The sequence below is a fragment of the Balaenoptera acutorostrata genome, chromosome 16, assembly GCF_949987535.1.
Source record: "Balaenoptera acutorostrata chromosome 16, mBalAcu1.1, whole genome shotgun sequence".
NCBI lineage: Eukaryota > Metazoa > Chordata > Mammalia > Artiodactyla > Balaenopteridae > Balaenoptera > Balaenoptera acutorostrata.
The window spans coordinates 26,351,183-26,364,200 of NC_080079.1; the positions used below are offsets into that span (position 1 = coordinate 26,351,183).

At 41.3% G+C, this 13,018-nt stretch overlaps 1 protein-coding gene across 2 annotated transcripts in view; it reads left to right on the top strand.

The window, feature by feature from the left end:
* The first annotated feature begins 3,325 nt into the window (after positions 1–3,325).
* NT5C2 (5'-nucleotidase, cytosolic II) overlaps positions 3,326–13,018 on the top strand; it is a 106,655-nt gene continuing 96,962 nt past the window's right edge. For both annotated transcript variants that reach the window (XM_057530879.1, XM_057530880.1), the window contains exon 1: positions 3,326–3,394. The gene's annotated coding sequence lies outside the window, so the exon portion shown is untranslated. The remainder of the gene's footprint in view (positions 3,395–13,018) is intronic.

Below are 13,018 nucleotides of genomic sequence, written 5' to 3' on the forward strand. Positions count from 1 at the left end.
ATTCAGTGTTTGGTGAAGGCCCACTTCCTGGTTCAGAGACAGCTGTCTTCTTGCTGTGTCCTCACAGGGCAGAAGGGAGTGGGCAGCTCTCTGGGATCTCTTTTATAAGGACACTAATTCCATTTATGAGAGCTCTGCCCTCACGACCTAATTACCTCCCAAAGGCCCACCTTCAGATACCATCACACTGGGGATGAGGTTTCAGCATATGAAATTAGAGGGGACACAAATATTGTCTATAGCAGGGAGGATAAGAAATAATGGTATTTCTGTGTTTTATATTAACTTTTTATTTTGAAATAATTTAAGATTTACAGAAGAGTTACAAAGATAGTACAGAAAGTTTCAGTGTACCTTTCACTCAGCCTGTCCTAGTGCTACCAGCTTACATAACTCCAGTCATCAAAACGAAGAAGTTAACATTGGAACAATACTATTAACTAAACTATAGACTTTATTAGAACTTCACCAGTTTTCCCACTAATGTTCCTTTTCTTTTCCAAGATCCAATCCGGGATCCCACATTGTGTTTAGTTGTCTTGTCTCCTTAGTCTCCTTCAATCTGTAATAATACTCAGTCTTTTCTTGGCTTTCATGACCTTAACACTTTTGAAGAGTCCAGGTCAGGTATTTTGTAGAATATCCCTCAATTTGGGCTTGTCTGATGATTTTTCATGATTAAACTAAAGTTATGCATTTTGGGGAGAGTTTTTAAAAAATATCAAATCAGGGGCTTCCCTGGTGGCGCAGTGGTTGAGAATCTGCCTGCTAATGCAGGAGACACGGGTTCGAGCCCTGGTCTGGGAAGATCCCATATGCCACGGAGCAGCTGGGCCCGTGAGCCACAACTACTGAGCCTGCGCGTCTGGAGCCTGTGCCCCGCAACGGGAGGGGCCGCGATAGTGAAAGGCCCGCGCACCGCGATGAAGAGTGGCCCCCACTTGCCGCAACTAGAGAAAGCCCTCGCACGAACCGAAGACCCAACACAGCCAAAAATAAAAATAAATAAATAAATAAATAAAGTAGCTATAAAAAAAAAAAAATCAAATCAGTCAATCAATCTCATGCTGCAATTTGCTGTTTTCATTCAACAATATGCTTTTGAGATAGATCTATATTAACATATATAGATCAAGGTCATTTATTTAAAATTCTCTACAGAATTCCATTATATGAGTACTCTACATTTTATTTACCCATTCCCCTATTGCTGGGCATTATGGCTGATTCCAAATTTTCTTTATTAGCAGTATCATAGTAATTATCCTTGTACATACCTCCATAACATGGAGTTATGGTAGATAACTAGAAGTGGCATTGCTGAGACGCGGATTTAATAGATGTTGTCCAATTGCCCTTTAAATGGCTGTGACAATTTACATTCTTTTGATATCATGAAGCTTAAAAATTGTTGCCAATTTCTGTTTTAATTTCCATTTCCCTGGTTACTACTGAGGTTGGGCATCTTTTTGTATTCTTATTGGCAATTTATATTTTTTTTTCTGTGAACTGCCTATTTACATTTGCCCATTTTTCTAGTGAATTTTTTTTCTATTGATTTGTTGAGTCCTTTATATGTTCCACATACATATCCTTTGTTTTATATATTACAAATGTTTTCTCCTAGCCTGTTATCTCTTAACTTTGTTTCCCATTTTTTTCAAGTTATTTCATCTCTCTGATTAAAAAAATTTTTTTTCTGGTTTTTTCCTTTTGGAAACAAATTTCTTGATTATAAAAGTAATATAAACAATGTAGAAAATCTGGGAAATTTATGAAAAAGTATAAAGAATAAAAGAAACCACCCCAAGTCTTATCACTGAAAGAAAACCACTATGAACATACTTACATATTTCTTTCTAGTCTTGTGTGTGTGTGTGCATGCACATTTTTTGCTCAGATGAGATCACATTGCATATATATATTTTTTCTATTTGCTTAGTGCCATGGTCTTTAGACACAAACTCTGGCCTTTTTCCATGTGCCCTTGGTTTAAAGGTAGTGTCAGACTACCTTCCAACTCCTATTTCTTCTCCCCACATATCCTGAAAAATCTAGTAGGTTAGAGCCCCAAGCCCTGTCCTCAGCCGACCTGAAGTTGGCTCAAAAACACGAGAGGGTAGAAATGCTCCAGCAGAGCACTTATTAAAAAGTCTTGGAGGTTTTAGCTGACTATAAGTTCAATGAGTCAGTAGTGCAGGCACCAAGAACTTTATTGCTTGAATGCAAGGCAGTATAAGGAGGAAGCTACAGTCCTGCTCTGCTCTGATGGTACCACAAACATTTGGTTCAGTCTTGGGCAACATACTCTAAAGTAGCCACAATCAAACTGAGTAGGTGTGTGAGAAGAATGAGGACAAAGACCCTCAAAACGAGGACAAAGGAGAAACAATGGAAGGAATGGGAGATACTGGTCTGGAAGAGAGAAGACCTTGGGCAGAAGTCTTCAAGTATCTGAAAAGTGGAAGGTGGGAGAGAGATTAGACCTGTTTGTTCTCTGAGGCTCCAAAGGATAGGACTTGGGCCAGAGAGTGGACGCTTAAGAAACACCTTCTGGCTGGTCAGAACTGCCGAGACTAAGGAATGCATTGCTCTGGAAATAGTGGCCTTCTGTCACTGAGGAGTCTTCTTTCAGATGCGAGTTGGTGGTGGGTGGGTGGGAGTTGATATAATGATGAACATTTCTTGAGTGCCATGTGCCAGGACTGTGCCGAGGATCTTACCTCTGTTATCTTATTTCATCCTGTCACCACCCCATGAGGTAGGTACTGTTGTTATCCACCCCTATATTGAAGATGAGGGAACTAGGTATGATGAAGTTAGATGTATCGCCCAAAGTGACACAGTTGGCAAGTTGTGGAACTGGGGTTCCAACCCTTTCTGACAAACTCCAAAGCCGGTACTTTCAGTCATCATTGGGATTCAGGCGTGGTATGGGAGTCTGGACCAGAGGGTTTTTGAGGTCCGTTCGACTGGAAGATTCTGTGCTTGGGAAAACGGATGCCCCCACCCCCCTAAGAGAAAGCGTCGGAGTATAAGTGAGGTAGTCCAGGGCCCTGCAGAAGGCCCAGGGATGGAGACCTAAAGGACATGGAAGGGTTGTCAACGTGCGTCACCCCACAGCTCAGCAGCGGGCAATGTCCTGTTGTTTGAAGATCCCCAGACCCAGGCAAGGGACCGGGACGCAGGCCCGCCTCGCGGTTCCACTCCCGCAGCGCGGCCAGGGAGCGTCGCGGAGGCCGGGTTCTGCGGCGGAGCTGGGGGACGGAACAGCGCGCTGGTCCCTGGCCGGGCGCGAGCCGGGGGCGGTGCCGGGGCGGCGGGGGCTGGGAGGGCGCGCGCCCGGGCGGCTGCGGCAGTTGCGCTCTGGGTTTGCTGCCGTGCGGTGGGGCCGGTGAGTGCGGCGGGACCTGCGGGCGGGAGGGGAAGGAGCGGGCGGGCAAGGGAGCGAGGGAGAGTGCGCGGCAGAGCGCGCGACCTGGGCCAGGGCCCCCCGCCTGCCCCCGCCTCGGCCCTACCCGGCCGCTACGCCCCTCAGGCCCCGCTCGTCCGGGCGCCCGCCTGAGAGCCAGCGGACCCCGCACGTCTCCAGCCCCAGGTCGCCCCGGCCTCGGAGCAGCCCCTTGCTCCGCGCCGCGGCGACGCCCCCGGCCCCACGTCACGCTTGCGCCATTGTTTCCTGGCCTTGGGCTCGCAGGGAGCCGCCTTACCCTCGGAGCGCGGCCCTTCGCCTCGCCGCTTTCCGGCCCGGTGCCCCGCTTTTCCCTCACGCTGGTGGCAGCCCCCATCCCGCCTCGGACGGACACCTCTTTACTCACTTCTGCTTATATTTTACGGCCGACGCCTGGCCTCCTCCCGTCCGCACCCGAAGCCTGCCTTTCCGCCCTGTTAATGGACCTCCCCACCCCTTGCGCGTTCCCGGTCAACCCCGAGGAACTAGCCAGCCGCTGTGTTAGGATGCAAGGTTGACAGCGTTGTAGCAAGAACCACCAGAAATTGCCAACTGAAAGCCCACATGCCAGTTTCGTCGTTTGCAGCACTTCCTGGAAAGCTCACACAGAATTGCAGGCCGCCGCAAAAAAAACGTGCTAGTTGTTTCCCAGTGGCTCCCAAGTCAGGGGCCAACTGTCCCGTGGCAGTCTATTCCTTTCCTTTTCCTGGGGTACCCTGAAGCCCTCGAGAGCCGAGAGTGAGATGCAAATCTGAGGCCTAAACCATTAGTTGTAAGCATGACGTTTGGGGGCTTTTACTTCGGTAGGCCTTAGCTTTTAAAGGCAGTAGGAAAAAATAAAAAAATAAAAATAAAGGCAATAGGTAGAGTTGGATGTCAGACTGTTTTCCCGGCTTTGGCCCGTTATTTTGAGGATGCATTGTTAAGTGCAGTGCTCTGCAATGACTAGTCACCATTATAGGGTTGTGTGTGTGCGCGCGTGTGCGTGTTCGGGTGCGGACAGGTTCTTCTTGATTGAACTTGTTTCATAATGCGTATATACTGTTCATTTTGCCTCTTAAGGCAGCGGATGCAAACTCTGGTAACTGTAATGTGAAACAGTGCTATTTACCGTGGAAACTTAATGTTATTGAGGTCTTTTTAGATATTTACCTCGACATTTTTCAGCACTGGTTAGAATTTATCCAGATGAAGACATCCAGGCCTGAAGAGGTTAAGTTCAAGAGGACACAGCTTGTAATTAAAAGCAGAACTCTACATGCTGGGCTGATGCTAGCGCACACAGACTTTATTTTTGAAATGCATTTCTATTGCAGTGTAAGCCACTACATTTCAGTATAGGTGCTGCATTGCTCTCATCAACCCAGACTTTAGATTTTATTTAATTAATTAATTTTTTAATAAATTTATTTATTTTATTTATTTATTTTCGGCGGCGTTGGGTCTTCGTTGCGGTGCGCGGGCTTCTCCTTACGGTGGCTTCTCTTGTTGCAGAGGACGGGCTCTAGGCACGCGGGCTTCAGTAGTTGCAACATGGGGGCTCAGTAGTTGTGGCACGTGGGCCTAGTTGCTCCAAGGAATGTGGGATCTTCCCGGACCAGGGATCGAACCCGTGTCCCCTACATTGGCAGGCGGATTCTTAACCACTGCGCCACCAGAGAAGTCCCCAGATTTTAGATATTTAGAATTTAGTGATTAGCTAATCTGTAAAATGAGAGGGCCAAAGGAGTTGTTTGCAAGGGTTCATTCCGTTCTAAGATTTGATTCCATTGTTTGCAAATTTACAATCAGCCTCAAGTTTCCAAAAGTTTATAATTGTAGGAAGATTTATATAGATATTTACATAGGGTATCTGCTATGATACCTGGTATCACTTACTAGTGATACCAGGTGTATCTTCCTAAAGAAAGCCAAATTACAGTAGAATGTTAGGAGGAATGTTCATTCATCTGTCTCTAGGCTATTTCTACTGTTTAATGGGGGAAAGAAAGCACACAAAACATGTTTTTTTTTAAAAAGTACATCTTTCTATTGCTTACCTCTCTTACCAAAAAGCTTAAATTCAATAGTTAAAAAAAAACAACAACCAACTTTATCATGTTATTTATGATAAATAAATATCATATCTTTTCCAGTTCTTATGTACATATAATTTTTATGTAGTTATAATTGCTGTGTACATATTTAAAATTTTGCAGTTCCCCACATTTTTGGGATGTCCATGTGTCTAGAGGATTCATCTACTTTTCATTTGTGGAGGCTCTGTAACATGCTTTTATGCCCAGTAGTCAACAATGCCTGGCATACAGGCTCTCAGTAAATTTTTGTTGAATGAATGTAATATTTTGAGCTGCTTAGACATCTCGGAACACAAAATGTTAAATATCACAAGGCATATGTTAAATGACATGTGAGCAGTAAAGGCCATCAATGCAAAGGCACGTGAGCCAGGAGGCAGCATCACATATGTTTAAGGACCTGGGTTTTGGAGTCTGGGTTTGAGACCTGGCTTTGCCACTTACCATCCATGCACCCTTGGAGAACTTAACCGTAGAGAGCTTCACTCAGTTTCTCTCACCATGAAAAAGGGAAAAATAGAACAAATTTCAAATTTCACAGAGTTGTGTGGGGTGAATGGGGTAATTCCATTGAAGCAATACAGGCACACATTAAATTCTCTGTAAATGTTAGCTATTCTGTTTTTTTTTTTCATTCAAAGTGGAGAGATTACTGTAGGTTGGTGGGATCAGGGAAAACATCATAGAGAAGGTGACACTTGAGAGTAGGGAGAGGATGCAAAAGTGGATATATTGAGGGTTTACTGAATAGATTGTTCTCACTAAAGCAAAGGGTTTGGTAGAGCAATACTATGAGATAAAACTATAGAGGGAGGACTTCCCTGGTGGCGCAGTGGTTAAGAACCTGCCTGCCAGTGCAGGAGACACGGGTTTGACCCCTGGTCCGGGAAGATCCCACATGCCGCAGAGCAACTAAGCCCGTGTGCCACAACTACTGAGCCTGCGCTCTAGAGCCCGTGAGCCACAACTACTGAGCCCGCACTCTAGAGCCTGCGAGCCGCAACTACTGAAGCCTGCACGCCTAGAGCCCGTGCTCCGCAACAAGAGAAGCCTCCGCAGTGAGAAACCCGCGCACCTCGCCGCAACTAGAGAAAGCCAGTGTGCAGCAACGAAGACCCAACACAGCCAAAAATAAATAAATTAATTAATTAATTAATTTTAAAAAAACCTGGAGAGAGAAATTCTAGTAAACTGTTTACAAGATATGCTACATGGGTTTCTTGAAGATAGGGCAGAATTAATAAAGTAAGACAACTCTTATTTATGAGTAGCTGGTGTTTGTTTCGTTTTTTAAGTTCAGACCTGAAAAATTATTTGCTTTAAGGAAATTGATAGCAAATTGTTATGCAGTGCTAAGGTCCTTGTTATTTGACACAGTAAATCCTTTTTTTAAAATAATTTTTTAAAAGCATTTTTAAAAAATTAATTATTTTATTTATTTTTGGCTGCATTGGGTCTTCATTGCTGCGCGCCGACTGGGCTTTCTCTAGTTGCGGCGAGCAGGGGCTACTCTTCGTTGCGGTTCGCGGGCTTCTCATTGTGGTGGCTTCTCTTTTTGAGGAGCACTGGCTCTAGGCGCGTGGGCTTCAGTAGTTGCGGCGCATGGGCTTAGTAGTTGTGGCTCGCAGGCTCTAGAGCGCAGACTCAGTAGTTGCGGCTCACGGGCTTAGTTGCTCTGCGGCATGTGGGATCTTCCTGGACCAGGGCTTGAACCCGTATCCCCTGCATTGGCAGGCAGATTCTTAACCACTGCACCACCAGGGAAGCCACACAGTAAATCTTATATGACTTCTTACCATTTGAAAGTTGTGTTCTATGATTGGTTACCAAGGTTTGCAGTGGCTGTTTTTTCTTTTCCTTTCTGTGGAAAACAACTTTAGCAGCAACTCCCACCCCCACCCCACCCCCCACCAAATAGCAAAATTGCCAGCAGAGCAGCAAAATAGCCCCCCTTTTAGGTGGAATGCATACGCCAAAGGATTAAATTGCCTTGGAGAGTGTTGAACTATTTGTTCCTATCTTTTGTGTGTTTCTTTTGATTGGGAAGCATTATCAGGAGTGTGAGATGAAAAAGCCTGCTGTGTCAGGATCTCCTTGGAAAGAGAAGACTGAAATCTGGTGCCTGAAGTTTAATGGCTAAAAATATATGTGTGTGTGTATATATATATAAATATATATACATTTATATTTATATACATATAGAATATACATCTTGGTAAATTTGTTGGGTACAGTAGGCCCGTCGTATCTGGATGCAGAGCAGGGGAAAAAAAACAGAGAGGCGACTGTAGTGCGCCATTTTATGTAAGGAGCTTGAGCATCCTGGATTTTGGTATCTGTGATTGGGGGGATGTCCTGGCACCAACCCCCACGGATACAGAGTGACCGCTGTATTAGTATTTCTGTTTCCAATGTCCAGTGGAGTATATGTTTTTTAATGCTCCTTGGTTCAGTTTAATGTGGTTTCTTTAATGTTTTAATATAAATTTATTCAAAAATATGAAATATTTCAAAATATAGGAAATAATGTAATGATCATCTTAATTATAGGCCATCATATTTATTTTGTGGGTTTTTTTACCCATTTTCTAATTGTGTAGTCTTTCTTTTCAATTTACTATATTTTTCAAAGGGATAAAATTACAGATACAGTTGAGGCCTGTATGAATCCTTGCTGATCCTATTCCCCTCTCTTTCCCTGTCATGAATTCAGTAATTATCATTCCCATTCTGTTTGTATACTTTTACTAATATGTATATATCCCTGAAAGTGCATATACTCTTGTTTAATGTATTATGCACATGTTCTGCAACTTGGTTTTTTATTCAACATTGTTTTTATTTTTTTTGAAGATATGATTTTATGATAAAGCACTGATGAAAGAAGCTCATATGAAGATTTTTTTTGGGGGGGTGGGCAATGTTTAACTTCTTGCCCAGCCTGTGTTTCCAAGTCTGTCCCAATGTTGGGGCTATTCGTTCTTTTTTTAATTTATTTTATTGATGTAACATTGATTTATAACATTATATAAGTTTCACAAGTACAGTGTTTTATTTCTACTTCTGTATACCCTTTGCTCACCACCAAAAATGTAGTGTTCGTCCATCACCGTACAGTTGCTCCCCTTTACCCATTTTGCCCTCCCCCTCCCACTCCCCCTGTGGCTCACTACTACTCTGTTCTATGTTTTTGTTTGGTTTGGTTTGTTCATTTATTTATTGTTTGTTTATTAGTTTTTTATATTCCACATGAGTGAAATCATGTGGTATTTGTCTTTCTCCATCTGACTTATTTCACTTAGCATGATATCCTTAAGGTCCATCAATGTAGTTGCAAATGGCAAGATTTCATCTTTTTATGGCCGAGTAGTATTTCATTGTATGTGTATATATATATACCCCACATCTTTTCATCCACTGATGGGCACTAGGTTGTTTCCAATCTTGGCTATTGTAAATAATGCCGGGATGAACATAGGGGTGCATGTATCTGTTTTCAGATTAGTGTTTTCGTATTCTTTGGATAAATATCCAGAAGTGGGATAGCTGGATCATATTAATTTTTTGAGGAATGTCCATACTATCTTTCATAGTGGCTCCACCAATTTACGTTCCCGCCAACAGTGTATGAGGGTTCCCTTCTCTCCACATCCTCACCAACACTTGTTATTTCTTGTTTTTTTTTGATAGTAGCCTTCCTGTCAGGTGAGAGGTGATATCTCTTTGTGGTTTTAATTTGCATTTCCCTAATAATTAGTGATGTTATTTAACATTGTTTTTGCTACATATCCATGTTGGTAGATATATCTTTAGTTCATTCATTTTAATTTCTCTATAATATTGCATTATATGAATAAGCCAGTTTGTTTATGAATATTCAGGGGTTTCTGCCTTTTTTGCTGTTAGTAACAGTGCTGTAATAAACATTCTTGGATATGTCATCTTGTTTACATGTGTGAGAGAGAATTCTAAGCCTAGGGAATTCTTAGGTGGTAGGGTATGAGGATCTTCACCTTTATTAAATAAAGCTGAATTATTTTCCAAAATACTAAACACAAAACACCCATCAGCAGGTTGTGAGAGTTCCTTTTTTACCATATCCTTACAAACATTGATATTGCCAGACTCTTAAATTTTAAAATCAAATTAAATTTCATTTTAATTTGCTTTTCCATTTATTGTAAGGATTTATTCCATTTGCATCCATTTATTGTAAGGTTTTCTTTTCTATAAATTGCTTCATTCTTTTTTCTGTTGGCTCATTTTTTTTTTTCCATTTTCTTTTCCATCATTAGTTTGCAGCTCTCTTTATCTGGACTTTATACTTTATACTTTATACTCTCTCAGTTACGATGTTGCAAAAATCTTCTCAGTGGTTGCTCTTTACTTTTTGTTGTGCATAAGTTTTACATTTTTGTTTCGTTTTGTTTTTTAAGTTTATTTATGGCTGTGTTGGGTCTTCGTTTCTGTGCGAGGGCTTTCTCTAGTTGTGGCAAGCGGGGGCCACTCTTCATCGCGGTGCGCGGGCCTCTCACTATCGCGGCCTCTCTTGTTGCGGAGCACAGGCTCCAGACGCGCAGGCTCAGTAATTGTGGCTCACGGGCCTAGTTGCTCCGCGGCACGTGGGATCTTCCCAGACCAGGGCTCGAACCCGTGTCCCCTGCATTGGCAGGCAGATTCTCAACCACTGCGCCACCAGGGAAGCCCAAGTTTTACATTTTTATTCCAACTTTTTATTTGAAAAATTTCAGTCCTACAGAAAAGTGCAGTGATAGTTCAATGAATACACTTGTATCTTTCACCTGGATTCACCAACTGTTAACATTTTGTCATATTTACTTTTTATTTCATATATACATTTTTTTCCTAAACCATTTAAAAGTAATTTGCAGACATCATGGCACTTCATCTCTTAAAAGATATACTTGCATATCCTAAAAACAAGGATGTCCTACAAAACTACAGTATGATTATCACATTTAATATGAATGCAACATTATTATCTAATATACAGTGCATATTAAAAATTTCTCAATTGTCCCAATAATGACCTTTATACTTAATCTCCAACCCCACCCCTGATCCAGGATCATGAGTTGCATTTAGTTGCCATGTCCCTTTAGTTACTTTTTTTTTTTTTTTTTAACTTTTGGGTTTATTTATTTATTTATTTATGGGTGTGTTGGGTCTTCGTTTCTGTGCGAGGGCTTTCTCTAGCTGTGGCAAGCGGGGGCCACTCTTCATCGCGGTGCGCGGGCCTCTCATTATCGCAGCCTCTCTTGTTGCGGAGCACAGGCTCCAGACGCGCAGGCTCAGTAATTGTGGCTCACGGGCCTAGTTGCTCCGCGGCATGTGGGATCTTCCCAGACCAGGGCTCGAACCCGTGTCCCCTGCATTGGCAGGCAGATTCTCAACCACTGCGCCACCAGGGAAGCCCCCCTTTAGTTACTTTTAATCGACAACAGGTCCCCAGACTTCTGTTTGTTTTCATAGTATTGATATATTTGAAGAGTCCAGGTCAGTTGTTTTGTACAATGTCCTTCAATTTGGATTTGTCTGATCATTTCCTTAGATGTTTAAATTCAGACTAAATGTTTTTGGCAGGAAGGAGCTTTAAATTTTAACATACTCAGATTTGTCTATCTTTTCCTTTATGGTTTGTGTTGTCTTTTATCCAAGAAAACCTTCCCTACCTTGATGTCATAGGGCTTTTCGTCTCTGTTTTCTTCTAAAAGTTGCATGGTTTTGCTTTTTTTATATTTAGGCTTATAAATGCTGTTTATTTTTTCTGCTTAGTCTACCTTTAATGTGGTATTCAATTAGCACTTGTGTTACACATTCTTTTTCTACCATTGTGTTTGTCATAAAATTACTCTGTAAATTCATAAAGACTGGATGGCTTTTGTTATGCACTAAATTGTGAAAATTTTGAGTTATCTGATCATGCTAAAGGTGTAGAGGTTGAAACAGCTGAAACATTCTGTGTGAAAATTGTAAAAATTTTAAGATATATTTGTAAGAATTTAAGCACGGTATGCTGTAAATAAGACCCAGATGAAACATCAGCATCTTTCACAAATCTGAAATCAGTAAATGCCATATGTTTAACCTTGGATTATTGACTTTTGCAGTAGGTTTGATGAGATAATCCTACGTGGAACTAAGCTTTCAGGAACAAAAGAAACCTACAGATAGTAGATTAAGATTAGATTTAGGATACTTACATTGAGGTGAAAAAATGTGTGAAATTGTATAGCCTTTGCCACATAATTGACACTCTGAAGTTTTGACTCTGAAAGTAGAAACCTATTATAACATTCCTCCAAACATAAAGTACTACATTGTGCAGAGGCCCCTACATTGTGTAGAGGCCGCAAGTATTAAACACTGTGGGCTCTAGTATTATAAATAATAATTTATTACACACTGTGTGTCAGCCACTGTTCTTAGCACCTTGCGCTTATTAATGCATTAAATCCTTGTTCCAACTCTGACCACTTTTGAGTTGAAGAAACTGAAGTGATTGTATAATTTGCTCAAACATAGAGCTAAGTTGGTGTTGGAGCCAGGTTTTGAACCCGGACAGAATGGCTCCAGAATCTGCACTCTTCACTACAAGTGACCCTTCTGTGTGATAATTCTGTGACCCTGGTCAAATTATTTAACTTCTCTATGCTGTTTTCTTCTTTGTACAATGAAGATAATAGTACCTAATTCATATGGTTGTTGTGAGAAGTTAATTAGATAAAATAAGTATAGAGCTTAGAATAATACATGAAAAAAAAGTGAGCACTCAATAAATGTTAGCCATTATTATGTTAGCATTACTAAGGCATTGAACTTATGCGTATCTCTGAATTTTTACCAAATAAGTGAAGTACGCCATAAATATGAGTGTATATATACAAAAAAGTAGAAATACCATGGTGATTATTTCTGCCTTTCTGATTTTTATCTCTTTATTATTTTGAAAGAGGAAAGATAACAGGTAAGACAAAATTGAATGATGAACCAGGAGCTCATTGGTAAGAGAATGAGTTCTTTTTGAAATATAGCAGAATTTTTTATCTGCCTTTTAAAAGAATATTCAAGAATGATTACTAAAGGTGCAAAGTGTTATATATTAGCTGAATGTAAAAACTTTTCAGCTCTGTTACCTTTATGCTTTTGAAATTATAGTTTAATTATAATTAATTAATTATAGCTTAGTTAATTATAGCAATGTTTTGAAGAAATAAAAATCATATTGTGGTCCCCCCTTATCTGCAGTTTCACTTTCCACAGTTTCAGTAACCTGCAGTCAACCATAGTCTGAAAATATTAAATGGAAAATTCCAGAAATAAACAATTCATAAATTTTAGACTGTGTGCCGTTCTGAGTAGTGTGATGCAATCGTGCACCATCCTGCCTGGGATCCACAATCACAGTCATCCTCATGGCTCAGTAATCCAGGATCACCCAAAGCTGATGATCCTCCTTCTGACATAT